Below are 19,874 nucleotides of genomic sequence, written 5' to 3'. Positions count from 1 at the left end.
ATACATGCAGCCACAAAAAAGGATGAGTTCATGTCCTTTGCAGGGATATAGATGAAGCTGGAAACCATCATTCTCAGCAAACTAATACAGGAACAGAAAAGCAAACACCACACGTTCTCACTCATAAGTGGGAGTTGAACAATGAGAACACATGGACACAGGGAGGGGAACATCACAAACCAGGGTCTGTCAGGGGTGGGAGGCTAGGGGAGGGACAGCATTAGGAGAAATACCTAATATAGATGACGGGTTGATGGGTGCAGCAAACCACCATGGCATGTGTATACCTATGTAACAAACCTGGACATTCTGCATATGTATCCCAGAACTTAACGTGTAATAATAACAAAAAATAAGAACTTAAAAAGCAGTCTTTTGTCATACAATGTTAGCACTAAGGAGACTCCTAAAAGACCTATGTTTTCATTTTAGACAGAAGGAAATTGAGGCCCCCAGAGGTGCTGTGGTGCTCTCTGAAGTTGCCCAGCTAATTAGCATGAGAGGCAATCTATTGACAGTCTCTCCTCTGTGCATGGTGCCCATTTCTCACTTGCACACAGAACTTCCTCTTTTATCCAGACCTACTGTGCCATGAGTTTGCAAACAGTGGCCTACCTTACCAGCCCAAAGTGAGTCATTGTCAGCAGGGGACTGACAACCACAAGCTCAAAAGTAAAAGTCTAATGAGACACCCTGAGCACTCTAAGAAGGTACAGAGAAGACACAAACAGGTAATCAGAAAGTAGAAAGCAGTCACCAAGCAATGACTCTTGTTTGGTGTGTTGGTAAGGCCCATGGGGAAGGAGAGGATGCGGTGACTGATGTCAGTCCTCACAGTGCAGCTCAGGGAACAGCTCTGGGACAGCAGCAAGGGCACACATTCAGGTAGGATGCTCTTGTTGTTCTTCCCAGGAGGTTTCGTATTTCTTGATTCTGTTTATGTGCCCCTTCAACTTAGAGATGTTTACTCTTGTCTTCAAGAAGCTATGTTTGTATTTTTTTTTTTTTTTGAGGCGGAGTCTCGCTCTGTCGCCTGGACTGGAGTGCAGTGGCCAGATCTCAGCTCATGCAAGCTCCGCCTCCTGGGTTTACGCCATTCTCCTGCCTCAGCCTCCCGAGTAGCTGGGACTACAGGCGCCCGCCACCTCGCCCAGCTAGTTTTTGTATTTTTAGTAGAGACGGGGTTTCACCGTGTGTTAGCCAGGATGGATTCAATCAAGTCAATGTGTAGTACTGTACTAATTTCTAAATATTTGGATCATCAGAATTTACAACATAATAATTTTCCTTCTACCTATTGTTTGAAAAAATAGAATATTATGAATTCAGTAATTGTTGAAAACGGCAATGTATGTTATCACTGTGGCCTATAACATTGGAAAAATAGTAGTGCATATCTATGTGCAAAATACAGACTTTGCCAATGTTACATTTGTAGATTTTTTGCAATTAATTTATGAACTCCCCAGGGAATTCAGCAACAGCGTAGCAACAGTTGAGAAGTATGTTTCTTTCTGTATGCCTTATAAGGTCTTAGGTTCCCAGCCTTGAATAAATGAGGTGCCAGGAATGGTAAGATGGAATCCCACTAGAGAGCACATACACATTTCAGGAAGTTCCCTTTAGTGAACCATTCCTTAACCAGGGAATACCTCTATGGCTTAGCAGAGTTACTCCTCTCTCAGGAAGTGAACAGTGCATTATAAATGGCTCAAGTGTGGGACAGTAAAATCTATTGAGGTTTTTAGGGGATGAGGAAGTGTCTTTTAAATACCATACACTGAAAATATTACTTACATTAGCTTTATGCTGCTTTTCTTTTATAAGTATTAGCACTGATCTCTGTAATTTAACTTTTAAATTGAAGATATGCAACATCTGTAATTAGGGTCACGTCCTTCCTAAAGAGGGTGCTTTAGTTGGTGCTAAGGAAACCATGTCATCCTCAGAGTACTCCAGAGGCAAGGATGAACCAGCATGAAGCTGACAACGAAAAGGTTTTCATTTCATTTCCTTAGTCAAAATAAGACATGGAAATGAACACAGAAATGAATCATGAGACTTTTCTGGTTGTGATGATTTGAAAGTGAATACCTGTGTGGCTCACTAGTAACATACGAGGAAAAGAAATAGTTACATTTCAATTTTTTATCATCATGATTGGTTTTCTGTTTTTCCTGAAGCGAATGGATTTTGCTTTTGTAACACAGTGTGCACTAAGGAGTTGGTGCATTCTTTGTGGCCAAAGCAGGTCACTTAGTCTTTTGTCACCTCCTTCTTCAGAATCTAATTTAAGATACTGTCAAAAGGAAAATGTTTACTGTAAATGAGTCACCCTTTGCTGAAATCATTTTGGCAAATACAGCCCTAACGGAAATAAATTCACTGTAATTGTTTCATATCCCCTGAGGTCCCCTAAGTACTCATCTGGCTCTTGTGCCCTAGGTGAGGGCACAGAGAGGGTAAAGAAAACTTGTTTGCACCATGCAGCATTCAAAGGTTCTATTTCTTCTGCCTGGAAATCCCTCCCACCCCGTCCATCTCCAACTAAAATCTACTACCACTTAAAACTTTTGCTTAAATGAAACTTCCTTGAGGCCTCCTGATTTCCATTTAAATTAGGCTGTATTGTTATAATCCCTCACTATACACTATATTTTCCCTTCATGTTGCAATTTGTTATAATTTCCTATATTGTAGCAACTTATACCATGTTTATTTGTATTATTTGTTTCATGTAATACACACAAGAATAGGGTTTGCATCTATCATGTCACCATCTGTATCTCAATGTTCTGTGGCTCATTAGATGAAGCTCAAGATATATTTATTAAATAAACAGACTTTTCTCTACATAATTCTAATATCTTCTATTTTAAGGCACTAAGGTAGATAAGAACACCCTCGGTAGCTTTTTCATAAAGTTGTCACTCACTGTTATTCTCAAGGAGAAACTAAACACTCTCAATTGCTTCAAGGTATTGGAGTTGTTGACATACCTCTTTCAAGAACAAAGTAATTTTGTAAATGATGGTTTGATTTGCTGAATAGGTTCCAAATCAACCATTTATTTTCAGGGTTTGTGACTCATAAATCAAATTTTCCATTTAAAGGTTAATATACATGAAGAAAAATGGGGGTTCACATTCTTGATTTGGGAAAGAAAACACTTTGGTATTGAATGCCTTAAGATTTGCAATTAAAAATGCAACGGAAAGCAAGGCTCAAGTGGTTGCAGTATACTAGTAGTCTTTTCCCCAGGGTTCTATTAAAAAATAATAAGAGTCCAAAAGTCGTTTTCAATATTGTTAAAGAAGCATCATACATTCCCTCTCAGTAAGATTTCACAGAGTAACTGAAATGTCTTATTCCTTTGATTTTGATTGGAATGCAATTAATCAAACATGATTGTCCATGGTGCTCAGTTAATTTTTAAGGCTAAGAACAAATATTACATTAAATTTAAAAAAAGTCTGTTTTTTACTTTGTAAATGTGATTTGTTTGCTAGACAGCATCTTTCAAATACATAAGAGCTAATGAGAAACATTCTAAAAGGCACCCCTGGTGGTAAAGAGTTTAGGAACTTCCATATCCAAGTTTCAAGGAGAGGGATGAATGTCTTCTTTGCTAAATAACATGACAACTTTCTTGCTGGAGAGCAGCATAAATTAGGAAATAAATAATGAAAATCAGCACTTACAGTTGGCCTATTAAAAAGCCTTAATTAGTGATGGTTCCTGGGAGGTCCTAAGGGTATGACATATGTTCTATGGAAATATAAATTAAGAAATTCCAGGCAACCCAGGAAATTAATCATTTTCCTCAATTCCCAGCAAGTGATCTTGACTCCCACTTTACAGAAAAATGAGGTATCATCAAATGGGAATTTCATTAGCTGCCCTGCACCATATCTGGCTTGCATTTACCTGGAGGGGATGTAGTGCCCTTCCTTTGTCTAAGACTGATACCTCCTCTGTTCTTTGAACTCTATTCCCTCAACCATCTTGGGACTATACTATTGAAGGACTATCCTTTTCTTTGTTCTGATCTTCAATCTTCATTTCCTCTCTCTCACATGGTCTGAGCTCACTGGCTTTATCCCATCAGTGCTTAAAAAGTCAAATGTCCCAGATTTTAAAAAAGCAAATGAATAAAAATGTCTCTTAACACACAATACCTTCCAGGCATTGTTATTTCCCTCCTTCTTCCTATGGAAATAATTGCCTATACTTTCCACCTTCACTTCAGCGCTATTCACCACATCTTAAGACACCTGCAGGCTGGACTCGGCACTCGCCATTCCACAGGAACAATTCTTGCCAAAGTCACCAGCAGAATTCTTGATAGTGAATTTAATGTGCATCTGTCTTTATCTTACTTGGCCTCTAGGCAGCCTCTGAAAACACTAATGAGTCTTTTCTCCATTCATTTATTCTGCAAATACATCTTGATTACCTTCTAAGAGACAAACACTGATTTGTGTGCTGAGAATACAGTAGGGGAGGAAAATAAGTCTTGAAGCATTTCCTTCTGTTGGCTTTAGTTACATGAACTTTCTTGATTTGCTTCAATTCTTTGACCTCCCATTTTTAAATGATTTATTTATAGCTCGTTCTCTTCTTGTCTTGCAAATATACTATTTTTCATCTATGTTAGGCCCAGTTTCTATCCACTGCACCATCTGTATACAGTTATTCCCAATATGAGTTTGGAAATCCACATCCCTCTCCTGAGCTTCTGCTCCACGTATTAAGCTTCTCTTTAAATTGTCGCCCAGCAGTCCTACAGGATGCTCCAATTCAACATGTGCCAAACTAGATGCTGCTCCTTCTCTGGGCGTGACCCCATCATTCCTTCAATTGCCTACACCAGATTCTTGGTCATTACCAGTGATTCCTCCTTTACTTCATTCTCAACCAATTCTACCCCTCTACCATTTTCCAGTAGTTGCCCTCCCATTTTTCCTCACTTTCACAGTCCACTTTAAGCCATCATCATTTCTGACCTGCCTTCTCATTACTCTCTAACTTCAGTCTTGACTCCTCTAATCCTACATGTTTCAGCCTAATGTGTCCTTCTAAAATGATATACCTTATCACTTGTGTCTTCCTTAATACCTTTCCGTGTATATCAGGTTGTTTTCTTTTTTTTTTCTTTTGAGATGGAGTTTTGCTCTTTTTTCCTAGGCTGGAGTGCAGTGGTGCGATCTCGGCTCACTGCAACCTTGGCCGCCCAGGTTCGAGCGATTCTCCTACCTCAGCCTCCTGAGTAGCTGGGATTACAGGCACGCAGCACCATGCCCAGCTAATTTTTTGTATTTTTAATAGAGACAGTGTTTCGCCATGTTGGTCAGGCTGATCTCAAACTCCTGACCTCAGGTGATCCACCTGCTTCGGCCTTCCAAAGTGCTGGGATTACAGGCGTGAGCCACCACACCTGGCCCCGGGTTGTTTTCGGTACTCCACTCACACTCCTTGGTATGACTTAGCATGGTTCTTTGATAATGTGGCACTTACCTTTCCCTCCAGCCCAATCAACTGTCATCCCCTCTGTCAAACCACTTCATGCATTCCAACCACAATCATCTTCATTTTTCTAGATCTAGTTCTTCATAGGTACTGTTTTCTTTGACAAAAAAAATCGGTTGTTGCTGATGCATGTATATAAATGTATATGTGTGTGTGTGTATATATATATATGAATACTGCTAATTTTTATAAAGTAATCTCCTATTTGACAACCTTAATAAACATTCTTAAAACAAACAAATTCAAGGTAATTTTGGGAAATTTGAATACCGACTGATTATTAGATACTGTTTAAAAATAATTGATTTTTTTCAGATTTGATGGTGTCATGGTTATGCTTGAGGGAAAAATCCTTATTAGTTAGCAGTAGAATTTGTTTTAAAAACTCACACACAAGAAGAACAAGGACAAGAAGGAAAGTAGTATGTGGAATGGATGGATGAAACAATATGGAAATCCTGTCAGCATTGAGTCTGGGTGATGAGCTTGTGGAATTCATTGTACACCACTTTTATTTTTGTTTAACATTAATAACAGCAAGTCTATAGGAAAGGGAAAATTCTATCAGACGATTTTTTAAAATTCAGCTCTACCCTGCTTTTTTTTTTTTTTTTTTTTAATCAAACTTAAGGAAAATAAGACAAAGATAGGCAATAAAGATATGTAAGAAAGACATATCTGAAACATAGACAAAGATAACTATTATTATCAGGGAAAAGTAAAGGCAAAAGTATTACTAGAGTTAAAGACACTACAATGATAAAAGGAACAATCTGCCAAAATACAGAGTTCTCATAAAATTGTATGCATAAAGCAAAATCACACAGAAGAGAAATTGATATATCTATAGTTGTGTAGGAAGATTTAAACATCTCTCTCAGAAATTAAGATCAAGTAGGATCATTTAGTAAGGACACAGGACATTCAATCAATTCAAGTCCCAAACTTAATCTAATAGTTGCCTATAAGTTATTGAACTAGTAAATAGAGAATATATGTCCCTTTCAAACACCCATGGAAAGGTTTGAAAATGACTATTTTCAGCTCTTAAGAATCCAGGTTATAACCTATAGCCCATGTCCTTTGGCTACAATGCAATTAGATTCATTGTCAGTCAATAAAAGATGGGAAAGAGTAAATCACGTGGAAACTATGCATTTCTTTCTCTTTTCCTCTTTTCTTTCGAGACAGGGTCTTGCTCTGTCACCCAGGCTGGAGAGCAGTGATTCAAACACAGCTCACTGTAGCCTTAACCTCTTAGGATCAAACGATCCACCTTCCTCAGCCTCTCAAGGAGCTGAGACTACAGGCGCATGCCACCATGCCCAGCTGAATTTTTGTAGAGACAGGGTCTCACTTTGTTGCCCAGGCTGGTCTTAAACTCCTGGCTGAAACTGTCTCAACCTCCCAAACTGCTGGGATTACAGGCATGAGCCACAGCCATGAATTTCTTAAAAATAATTTCCAAAGAAAGTTTTTTAAACTGGTGGGATATAGGTAAGCAGTACTTAAGAGAAAATTTATAGTTTTGAAGGTATATGTTTATAAACATTTTAAAAGCAACAAAATTAAACATAAGCCAGTTAAATGTTCAATTCTAGAAGCCACAGCAGGAACAATGGAGTAAACACAAAGGAGAACAAAGAAAACAATAAAGATAGAACTGAAGTAATGAGAAAAGTAATATTTAGAGTTAACCTACAATACAGGCCGGGCACCATGGCTTACACCTGTAATCCCAGCACTTTTGGAAGCAGAGGCGGAGGTGGGTGGATCAGGAGTTGAGGTCAGGAGTTCAAGATCAGCCTGGCCAACTTGGTGAAACCCTGTCTCTATTAAAAATACAAAGATTAGCCAAGTGTGGTGGCACATGCCTGTAGTCACAGCTACTTGGGAGGCTGAGGCAGGAGAATTGCTTGAATCTGGGAGGTGGAGGTTGCAGTGGGCCGAGATCGCACCACTGCTCTCCAGCATGGGTGACAGAGTGAGACCCTGTCTGAAAAAAATAATAAAAACAAAATTTATAAAATAGAGTTACCCTGCCATACAAATGCTCAAAGAGGCTAATTAAAAAGTTAGTAAATCTCTAAAACATTTTAAGAAAAGAGAAGTCCCTAGTATGAATGTAAAGAAATGAAATGTAAGAAAATGAAATACGTTATTAATCAAGCTAAGGTAGTGTGTGCTGCAGTAAAGTCAATACAAATACTTCAGTAGCTTAACTAAACAAAAGCTGATTTACATTCACAAAAACATATCCAGGCGACTTTCCAAGGTTCTTCCTGAGGTGGCTGCGCATTCTAGGTTGCTGTGTTCTTCTGACATCTGCTTCCATGATCACCCTGTAGGACAGTGATACACTATGAACTACACACTGGCAAATGGAGACAATACACCACTTCTTCTCACATAGCCGAGGAAAAGCAAAGTCAGCCAGCCAGCCTTGGTGTCAAGGGGGTGGGGAGAAGCCCACTGAGATGAAGAAAATGAGAAATGTGGACAAACAATAATGCCTACCCAAATTATAACTAATTTTATGACAATGAAGATAAACATTTCCATGAAATGCAAACTCTTTGAGAAAAACATAAATTATTAAAATTGACTTAAAAAGCAATAGAGGACCTAAATATAGCCAAAATTATTAGAGATACTGATTCAGTAGTCAAGAATTTTCTCTCACTGAAAAATACTATGCCCAATCTTCGAGAAACAGATAATGCTTCTTTTATACAATTAAGAACATTTTTTAAAAGACTAAAAGCTACCTACCTTCTAAGGTTACTATAACTTTGATAAGATACCAGATAAAGACATTATCAGAAAGGAAGACTGAAGATTAATATTATCAATGAACATAACTGTAAAAATCCTAAATATAGTACTGGTATAACCAATACGTGAAACAAGCAGGAATCATATGATGTGATCACAAAATATCTTTACTTTTTTCCCCTCTATTCCTTTAAAGTGTATTTGGAGAGATGGACTGCTTAACATTCCCTGGATAAAAACTCAGGCAATCTCATGATTTTTTCTGATTATTCCTTGGTAATTTAAAACCTAAATCGAACATAATCTCAACTCAGAAATTTGGATATTAAGTCTCATATTAAAACTCAAGCTTTCTTTAAGGATAAACCTGGCCCGGCGCCGTGCCTCATGCCCGTAATCCCAGCCCTTTGGGAGGCCGAGGTCAGTGGATCACTTGAGGTGTTCGAGACCAGCCTGGGCAACATGGCAAAACCCTGTCTTGACTAAAATTATAAAAGGTATCAGGTGTTAGGTGGTGGGTGCCTGTAGTCGCAGCTACTCTGGAGGCTGAGGCAGGAGAACAGCTTGAACCTAGGAGGCGGAGCTTGCAGTGAACCGAGATCGTGCCACTGCACTCCAGAGCGAGACTCCTTCTCAAAAAAAAAAAAAAAAAAAAAAAAAAAAAAAAAAAAAAAAAGTAAAGAAAAGGAACCAAAGGTTGGGGAGACGGAATTGGCTCATTTTTCTTACTCATTTTCTTCTATACTTAATTAAATAGCTCATCTGAGGTTGAGAAAGTAGGGTGAGAAGAGATAAAGAGAACCCTAGCATTCTTTTTCATGCATGTCACTGTTGTTACCTGGCCATGTGCTCTCTGGACGTAAGGGATGTTTAAAGCTAACACTTTGTCTTGTGAGGTTTTCATGTATCTGTGTGTGTGTGTGTGTGTGTGTGTGTGTGTGTGTGTGTTCAGTAGTGCCTTCCCTTTACCTATTTCTAGAGACCTCTTGTCTGCAGTTTTCTTCGTGCAGATAGACACGTCTCTATTTCAGCTTCTCACTTACTCCTTTTGTAGCCCTAGGAATCTTGCCATACCACCTTAAGCTTTTCTTCTGCTGACATTCATGTGCCCTTCAGGAGGTCCTGTTTTACATCACCTAAGGTAATCCCACATCAACTCTCTTCTGCACACAACAGGGCTCGCTCTGACTCTTGGAGGAAGGCTGATGCTGGATGCCTCAGGTGTCAGCAGCAAGCCAGCCCATCTTTAGTCCCTTAGATTTTTTAGGTGGGAATGAGACATCAGCCTACTCTGTCCTGCTAACTGCGGATGACACAGCGAACTCTCAGAGTACTCCTGTTGATCATCCTTCCACTAGGTTTAAGGAAAGAAGTAGACAACCTGTATCAAATAGTTCCTTGGCTTTATTTAGAAAAGTAATTCTTGCTCTAGCTGAAGATCTTCTAGCCTCAGCACATACAGCCAACATTGAAAAATGGGACCTAATTAAAGAGCTTCTGCACAGCAAAAGAAACTATCATCAGAGTGAACAGGCAACCTACAGAATGGGAGAGAATTTTTGCAATCTATCCATCTGACAAAGGGCTAATATCCAGAATATGCAAAGAACTTAAATTTACCAAAAAAAAAAAAACAAAAAAACAAAAAAAAAACAAAATCCCATCAAAAAGTGGGTGAAGGATATGAATAGATACTTCTCAAAAGATGACATTTATGTGGCCAACAAACATGAAAAAAAAGCTCAACAACACTGGTCATTAGAGAAATGCAAATCAAAACCGTGAGATACCATCTCACACCCGTTAGAATGGTGATCATTAAAAAGTCGGGAAACAACAGATGCTGGAGAGGATGTGGAGAAATAGGAACACTTTTACACTGTTGGTGGGAGAGTAAATTAGTTCCAACTTTGTGAAAGACAGTGTGGTGATTCCTCAGGGATCTAGAACTAGAAATACCATTTGACCCAGTGATTTCATTACGAGGTATATATCCAAAGGATTATAAATTATTCTACTATAAAGACATGTACACATATGTTTATTGCAGCATTATTTACAATAGCAAAGACTTGGAACCAACCCAAATGTCCACCAATGACAGATTGGATAAAGAAAATGTTGGTGGGTGCAGTGGCTCACGCTTGTAATCCCAGCACTTTGGGAGGCCGAGGCAGGCAGATCACGAGGTCAGGAGATCGAGACCATCCTGGCTAACAAGGTGAAACCCAGTCTCTACTAAAAACACAAAAAATTAGCCAGGAGTGGTGGCAGGGGCCTGTAGTTCCAGCTACTTGGGAGGCTGAGGCAGGAGAATGGCGTGAACCCGGGAGGCGGAGCTTGCAGTGAGCCGAGATCATGCCACTGCACTCCANAAAAAAAAAAAAAAAAGAAAAAAAAACGTGGCACATATACACCGTGGAATACTATACAGTCATAAAATGTTTGTGTCCTTTTCAGGGACAGGGATGAAGCTGGAAACCATCATTCTCAGCAAACTAGCACAAGAACAGAAAAGCAAACACCACATGTTCTCACTCATAAGTGGGAGTTGAACAATGAGAACACACGGACACAGGGAGGGGAACATCACACACAGGGTCCTGTCAGGGGTCAGGGGCTAGGGGAGGGATAGCATTAGGAGAAATATCTAATGTAGATGATGGGTTGATGGGTGCAGCAAACCACCAGGATATGTGTATACCTATGTAACAAACCTGGATGTTCTGCACATGTATCCCAGAACTTAAAGTATAATACAAGAAAAAACAAGAAAAATAAACCTAAAAAAAGATTAAAAATTCCTAGAACTAAGATTGAAGGAAATTTCATAAATTTCACTTACTTGATAAAGTATATTTTTCCCAAATATAAACAAATTTTAATGATGAAACACAAAAGATTCCCGTTAAGGTAAGAAAAAAGACAAGTATGTCTACTGTCATCCCTGCTATTCAATACATAAGTTTTTCTAGTCAGTGCAATAACACCAGAAAACACAGAAGCTATAGAATGCTCTAAAGGGGAAGATAAAATTGACATTTTTTTCCCTGACAAGATGATTGTAAATTCTGTTGATCATCTATGTGTACAAACTATCAAAACTAATAAAAGATTTAATCAAGGCCAGTTGATATATAATCAACATAAAAATTAACAGCCTTATAAACAAGCAGTAAACAGTCAGAAAACGTAATAGGGAATAGTTACAAAAACAAATCTAGAAATGAATCTAATACTAAAACTACAAATCCTTCATGGGGAAAATTATAAGACATTATTGAAGGGCATAAAAGTAGATCTAAATAAGTAGAAAAATATACCATGTCCCCAAAGACTCAATATCATACAGATAAGTTTCCCTAGTTTAACTGACAAAATAAGTGTCATTCCACTAGAAATTCCAAATGTGCTTTCCCTGAAATAGAGCAGATATTCTATGTATGGAAGAAAAAAAGTCAAATAATAACCAAGATAAGTATTTAAAAGCAAAATGGGGAAGGGAGACATCCCTTACCAGATGTCAAAAATTTATTAATATAGAGATGCATATTATAGTTAAGACAATGCACCATCATCTAACAATAGACAAACAGAAAATTAGGATAGAAGAGTGAGCCCAGAAATAGACCCAAGCATATCTAAGTCCTTGATGTAGAATTGAGAAGACAATCAAAGCAAAATTAAATAAGCTGTTCAATAAATGCTGTCGGTATAATTCAAGTTCCATGTGGGGAAATAAGATAAAATTAGGACCTAACTAATATGATACAGAAAAATAAACTCTAGATGTATTGAAGACCAAAATATTTTTAAAAAGAAAATTACAAGTCATTGGAAGATGATAACTAAGATTCTGGAGTAGGAAAGATTCTTAAATCAGCTTGCAAAACAAAGCAAAACAAAACAAAAAGGGAAACATTAATAGAGAAATTAATAAGAATTAATAAGTACGGGAGTAGAGATCCAAATATGGAAAAAGAGAGGTAAAAAAAAAAAAATAAGTTTCCCTGTGAATATTTCTCCCTCAAGAAAAGTCTGGATATGAAAAAGGCATTTCTCTAAAGAAATATCTACTCATCTGAGAAATATTATGTTAAAAGAATTCTAATAATTTAGGGCTACATCCACCAATGAATGCTGGTTTCTATCTGCTCACAAAATAGTTATAATTAATTAGCCCAACAATTTTTATTTTTTAAGATCTAAAAGGATGCCAAGTATGGGAAAGACTAAAGGCACTGATGAAAATATGTTTTCTGTTAAATAGGTTATGGAAGAAACCTAAAAACACTGAAGTAAAAAACATTTCAAACAGAAACAGTGGAGGGACTCCAATTTCCCAGTAATTCCACTGGAATAAGTCCAGTAAGATTTGTCAGAGGTTTAACCCCTTCTCATCCTAAAGTAAGTCACCAAGACATAGCAAAGGGTTGTCATGTTCCAATTAATTTAGAAAAAAGAACTCTTTAAAACTGGATTCAACTATGTTAAATTCTGAAGCCAAATCGCATGCAGCAAAATCAGGGATTTGCACATGATGGCTAGCGGGCCAGTTCAACCTGCACCTGTTCTTTTTTTCTTATGACCCATGATCTAAGAATGACTTAAATTTTTAAATGGTTTCATTTAAAATGGTTACATAAGTACCTTCGTAATGTCTTTGATTGTGATGCTTGACCAGCAAAACTTAAAATATTTACGACTTGGCCCTTTGCAGGAAAAGTTTGCCAACCCCTGAACTAAATGATCGTAAGACTGGGAAAATAAGAAAAACAAGCAAGCCTCAAGAGCAGAGGATATATTTCCAGATTTAATTGGAATATAATTATGATGATGTTTAGCCACTACTATTAGGCCATTTGCACTCGTTTTTCTGTAATAATGAAGAAGCGTGTCCTGCATTTTATCACTTATCTCCATAGTGACTTTAAAAAAATCAGTCCCATGCATTTGCAGATGGCAGGCATGGGCACAGAGATTTACTCTGTGATGCTGTCTTGCTTGTATGGATCACTGGTATTGACTGTGGTTAAGGTTGTTGTAAGATAGATTAATCAAATGCATGGCCTTGAGGTGCATACCTGTGAGTTACTGAAAATGGTGGGTTCTGGAGCTAAAAGGACCATCTGTTGAATGTGATAAAGCTAAGTATGATGATTAGCCCAGGTGGAATGCAAAGATAGGTCTTCTTGGAGATCACAATGCCTTTCTAGATGAGCTATCAAGAAAGGCAAAACTTCCACCATGCAAGATTCTTCAGCAAATAAAACTTGAAGTTTCCAGAGCCACAATTCCTTCCTGAATCCTCTGCATGGGATGTGGCTGCACATGCATTTCTATATGCAATGGTGGCCTGTAAATGAGTGGGTTGGCATCTGAATGAATGTGGATGGTTAGTTCCACTGAGTGAGTTATGGTTACAATTGACTCTCTTTGGGTGATTTGCTCTTGTATAACAACAGAGGTCTGAAAACACAATCGCAGTGCTAACAGATGACTTTTCTCTCACTTACGCTCCTAATAATCTCGTGAGTTAATATTATTTTTCCCATTGCATGACAGGCAAACAAACTTGGAGAAGTTATGCAATGTGACCAAGGTCACGTCTCTAGTGTTCCTTCAATTACATATTCCATTCCCAAATAGTGTTTGACACTGAATTTTGGACAGTGTGATTTTTTTTTTCTATTGTTGGTTTGGTAGTTTTTATTTACTTTTATTTTTAACACCTTTATTGTGGTTTAAACGGCACATATTTAGTGTTAAGTTTGATGTATTTTAACATACGCATATACCTGTGAAGCCACCACCCCACAGTAAAAATAATGAACATATCCCATCACGCCCAAAAGCCTCCTCATGCCCCTTTGTGATCTTTTCATCTCTTCTGCCCTCCCCATGCCTCACTTCTCTGCAGAGGGCAGACATTTTTATTCATCGCTAAATCCAGGCACCCAGGATGTAGCCATTCAAAAACTATTTATTAAATGAAAGAGTGTGGTCTCAGCCTGAGTGACTCCTGTGACACATAACAGGAGGCTGAACAGAGAAGCCCATGTCCGAGTTATTGGCCCATCTCTGCCACCATCCATGGAACTTTGTTAAAGAATGGGTAGACTTAGTGATATTTAAAGATACTTTCAGCTTCATCACTCCATGACTCTAGGAAACTCACACCATGAAGCAGCCCCTGCCAGTGTGGAAACTCTAAAATCTTAGAATTGCTTTTTCTTTTAGGATAATAAGTTTAGCTTTTGCAAAAAAATTAAAAAGAGAGAGAGATTTTCTATTTTATCTACTAGTGGTTTGAGGACTCCACCCTTGAGAACTTCCTTTGCTGAACACCAGGCATGTTTAAGTACTGTTAATGCTCACTTTAACAACTCTAGCAGCTCGGTGTTATTATCTTTATTTTACAGATAGGGAAACTGAAGCAAGACTTGAGAAATTTGCCTGAAGCAGTAAGTAATTGAATTGGATGAAGCGTAAGAAGTTTGACTTCGGAGTCCATGTTCTTTCTTCTATAATTTATTGCATTTTACATTTAAATTTTCTTTCTGAATAGGTATTACTTTTACATACTTAAGGAAGCAAACAATATAAAAAGTTATATACTGAGAATCTTATTCTCTCTTCTCTTCTATTAAAAAAATTGTATTAGATTTTAAAATTTCTATTTCCAAGATTTCTGTATGCAAATATGAATATTTTTGTTTCTCTTTATTTCTGCCACAAAGGCAGCATTTTAGATATACTGTTCGGTTTTGGAAAAAAGTCATGGTTTAAAATATACTCTATTCTGCTTTTATTTGAAAGAATATAAAATCAGTAAAAAAACCAGAAAGGGATGTTAGCATAAACACGTATCTACTTCACCTAGATTTTCCGTTTTTAACATTTTGCCACCTTTACCTTTCTCTGCCTAGTCATCTTTGTTGTTTTACTGAACAATTTGAAAGTTGCAAATATGACACATTATTCCTAAATACATCAGTGTGTAACTTCTAAGTAAGTAAAATACCTTTTTATACCTTGCAAAATTAATATTGATTCAATAACATCTAATATAAAATCCTTATTCAGGTTTCCCCAATCGTGCCATTAATGTCCTCTCTGTTTTTTTCTGATTCAGGAAATCACAAATTGCATTTAGTTTTATGTCTCTTTAGTAGCCTTTTACTTAGAAAAATTTACCACAACTTTTCTTGTCATTCCTGATATTATGCTAGATGTTTGGTGGAACATCTCATATGCTATTTGCCTGATGGTGTTCTCATTTTACATTTAGGACAGATATTTTGGTAAGACTACCACATAGGTGATGTTATGTCCTTCCCATGCAGCACATCAGGAGGCCCCGAATCTGTTTTTTCCTTTATTGATTTCCTTACATTTGATTACTTGGTTGAGGTTGTTCAAATTTCTCCTTTGTAAAGGTCACCTTTCCCTTTTTAACTTTTCCCTTAAGACTCTATGATTATCCTGTTTCCCATGGCCCAGACTTTCATCTAATACTTCTTACTATTCATTGATGATTCTTGTTTGAATTATTGCATTTAGTTTGAAAAATGTTCATTTTTGAATTCTGTCATTCCTTCTACAATTATTAGCTAAAATTCTTACTATCAAGAGCTGCCTTCCATATACACATTATTAAATTTAGTAGCATTTTGGTCCCATGGATGTTTTTAACTCATATTGTGGTCCATTACTGTCATTCTTTTTGATGCTCAAACTTTGATGTTTTAAATTTGACCTGATCCTATATTCAGTTCACCTATTTCCATTAGTGTTTGAATACTGTCTTACTTTTGGCACAAACAGATGTTCCATACTCACCTTGTGTTTTACCTAAACATTGTGCTTTTTCCTGCTAAATATCTTCTGGACATTTCTCAAACCACTTTACTAAGCACATATTCATTTTTTGACAGATGCATAGTAAGTATTTTATTCTATGGATTGTTTATTAAATCTGTTCCCTTGCTGAACTTGAAGTTATTTCCAAACAACCTTTCACACATGTCTTTTTATTCCTATGTATTGGCAGAATAGATTTCTGAAAGCAAAATTGCTTAGTCAACAAAATGCATACTTAATTGTTGTTAGATGTTGCCAGATTCCCCCATATGTATTGTACCATTTTGCACTTCTATTAACAATGCAAAAGAGTCATCCTTTTCCCTCAGCTCCGCAGTGTATAGATTCATACTTCCAGATTTTGCCAATTTCCTAGGTAATAAAAGATGTCAGTCTAGTTTTATTTGGCATTTTTCTTTTTATAAAAGAGGAGCATGATTTAATATATTTGAGAGTCATCTGCATTTATTTTTTGGTAAACCATCTATTTATACATTATACTTATTATTCTATTGAGTTATTGGGTTTTTTTATCTCAATTTCTCGGACTGGTTTTTATAAAGAAGATTAGCAGTTTGTCTAATACAAATCGCAAAGAAATTGTCCCTATTTACCCTTTGTGTTTTCTCCTTTGATTGCAGTTTTTTCTTTTGTCTTGCAAAAGTTTTTAATTTTTATTTAGTTAAATTTTCTATCTCCTCTTGTATGGTCTGTGCATTTTGCATCAAATTTATAGGTCCAAGGTTATAAAAAAATTAAATTACATTTTCTTTTAGTTCTTTTATGGTCTCATTTCTCTCACTTATATATTTGACGAATTTGGAGTTTTTCTTGGTTTGTAAGACGAGGTACATATTCATTTTTGTCTTTTTTCAAATGGATAACTTCCTATCCCGACATTTATTACAAATTCCATATTTATCCTACTTGAGATGTCACGTTCATCATATACTGAGTTTCAGTATATTTTGAGATTTCGCTAAGAACCTTCTATTCTGTTCCATTGGTCTATTTATTCATGTGCTAATGACATAATGCTTTAATTAATGAGGATTTATAATATATTTTAGTATCTATGTAAACCTGCACTCTTACTACTCTCAGGTTTTAGAGGAATTTTTTTCTGGCCTTTCTTCCTTATTTAATTTTCCAAGTAAATTTGGCATCAGTTTTCTGACTTCAGAAAAGTCTTAGTATTTTCATTAAGATAGTATGAATTAGTAATTATAAATTAATTTAGGGCAACTTAGAGTTGAATTCTGATGTTGGATCTACTTATCCAAGAATATGGTATATCTTTCTATTTAGACATATCTTTCCATTTAGACGTTCGCCTGGAGGGTTTTAAGTTTTAATCACCAAATATTGCACATTTTTATTAAGTTTTTGACAGGTATTTTGTCTCTTAGTTGCTCTTGAGAGTGAAAAAGTGTACAAGATTAACCTGGAATACCTAATTACAGCAGAAAGAAAAAAATTAATAACCAAAGATTTCTGAGGACATGTAAAAAGGTATAGGACCCAGTGGAAAGGCCTCCTGCTGGCCAAAGCTGAAGCAATTTGAGTAGCCAAAAGAACAATCATCAAAGTGGATTAAAACACAGTCAAACATGTTAAAATCCATAAGTTAATAATGACACTTAAAAATAATAATTAGTAACTCTTTGAAGTTGCCAGATCAAGTCATTATGCTGATAATTGATGAGAAAAGTAATAAAATGTATAGCTTGCTTTCTTGTGTGAACTCCATTTCAGGACAATTCATTGATAAGGGAAAGTCCTTTTTCAAAATAGGACCGTTACAAATGAAAAAGCTGGCTGGTGCGGTGGCTCACACCTGCAATCCCAGCACTTTGGGAGGCCAAGGCAGGCAGATCATGAGGTCAAGAGATCGAGACCATCCTGGCTAACACAGTGAAACTTCATCTCTACTAAAAACACGAACAATTAACTGGGCATGGTGGCACACACCTGTAATCCCAGCATTTGGGAGGCTGAGGCAGGAGAATTGCTTGAACCCAGGAGGCAGAGGTTGCAGTGAGCTGGGATTCCACCACTGCACTCCAGCCTGGGTGACAGAGCGAGACTCCATCTCAAAAAAACAAACAGAAAAAGAAAAACCAATACTAGAATTAGAATATCATCATTTTGCAATCCTTAATGAAATAATACTTAGATAGCAATCATGAAATGATGACCAAAACCATTAGATAAAGAAGCTAATGAAGAACTTTATAACTGATGGATCAGTCTGACAATGCATGAACTCTGTCACAAAGTGAGATAGACATTATGTGACTCTCAATGTGATGCAATAGGAAGTACACAGAACCAACTATTGGTAGAATATTTAGTTACTTCTTCACAGGAAATCCAGGGCTAGAGGAACATGCCAAAAGACACTATGGCAAAATCCAGACAGGGGAATATGCTATCAGACAAATGACCCCATCTCTTCAACAAATGAATGACAAGAGAAAAAAGAAAGAAGGGCACTTTCAAACACTAAAAGAAACATAAGAGAAATATCAATCAAATGCAACGTGTGGACCTTGTTTAGATCCTGGTTCAAATAAACCAGCTGAAGAAAAAAAAACTAAGCAATGACGGTCATTAGGTGATGTTAAGGAATTTGTTACTTTCAAGTGTGATGGTGGCTAAGTTTGGCTATAAAATATTCCAATGGTATGGGACAGTAAGAGGAAAAAATGAAGGAAGAATGACTCTGAACATTAAGTACATTCAGAGTGCATTATACTCTTCTCTCTACTTTTGTGGATATTGGAAATTTTCCATAATAACAAGTTTATAAAACAACAAATTAGAAAGAAATATATGAATGCAGTGCTCTAACAAATAATTGTTTAAATCGTGTAAATTTAGGAATACTAAGTTCTTGGGTTACAGAATGTTGGTTTTGACTGTGGTCACCAAAGAATTACGTGTGAATTCAGGTTATAGGGAATACAGACCCATGGGCATGCTTAGGAAACCCATCTTTGATAATGTAGTGGGTTGAATGGAGGTCTTTCAAAAGAGAGGTCCTCCCAAACCTGTGAATGTGACATTTGGAAAATGCGTCTTTGCAGATGTAATTAAGGATCTGGAGATGAGATCATTGTAGATTGGACCGGGCCTAAATCCAAAAACAAATGCTATTACAAGAGGAGAGAAGGAGAGAAAACAAAGAGGAAAAAGTGACCAAGACAGAGGCAGAGATTAAAATTATACATCCGTAAGCCAAGGAGTGCCAAGGATTGCCAGCAACCTCCACAAACCAGGAAGGGGCAGAGAATAGATTTTCCCTCAGAATGTCCAGAAGGAATCAACCTTGCCAACACCTTCACTTTAGACTACTGGCCTTTAAAACTGAGAAAATAAATTTTGAGTGTTTCAAGCAACCTCGTTTATAGTAAATTGTTATGGTAGCCTTAAGAAATAAATACAGCTGAGAAGAATGAAAAGGATGTACAGAGAGAGGCAGAGATGAGAGATAAGAGACTCAAAGATGAGAGAAGAACTTACTTAGGGCCTGACAGCATATCCCTTTTCTCATGGAACCAAGCTGTACTTAAATTCCATTATTTCTTGCAAGGATAGACATCAAACTTTCTAGTGGCAAATTTCTGGAATCCAGCCTTCTCACATTTTTGAAAACAGGTATAATATTGACCCATCTGTCTAGTCTTCTGGGAAGATTGTCATTT

Source organism: Rhinopithecus bieti, unplaced genomic scaffold (assembly GCF_001698545.2).
Source record: "Rhinopithecus bieti isolate Rb0 unplaced genomic scaffold, ASM169854v2 scaffold_35538, whole genome shotgun sequence".
Taxonomy (NCBI): domain Eukaryota; kingdom Metazoa; phylum Chordata; class Mammalia; order Primates; family Cercopithecidae; genus Rhinopithecus; species Rhinopithecus bieti.
Note: the sequence above shows the minus strand (reverse complement) of the source record.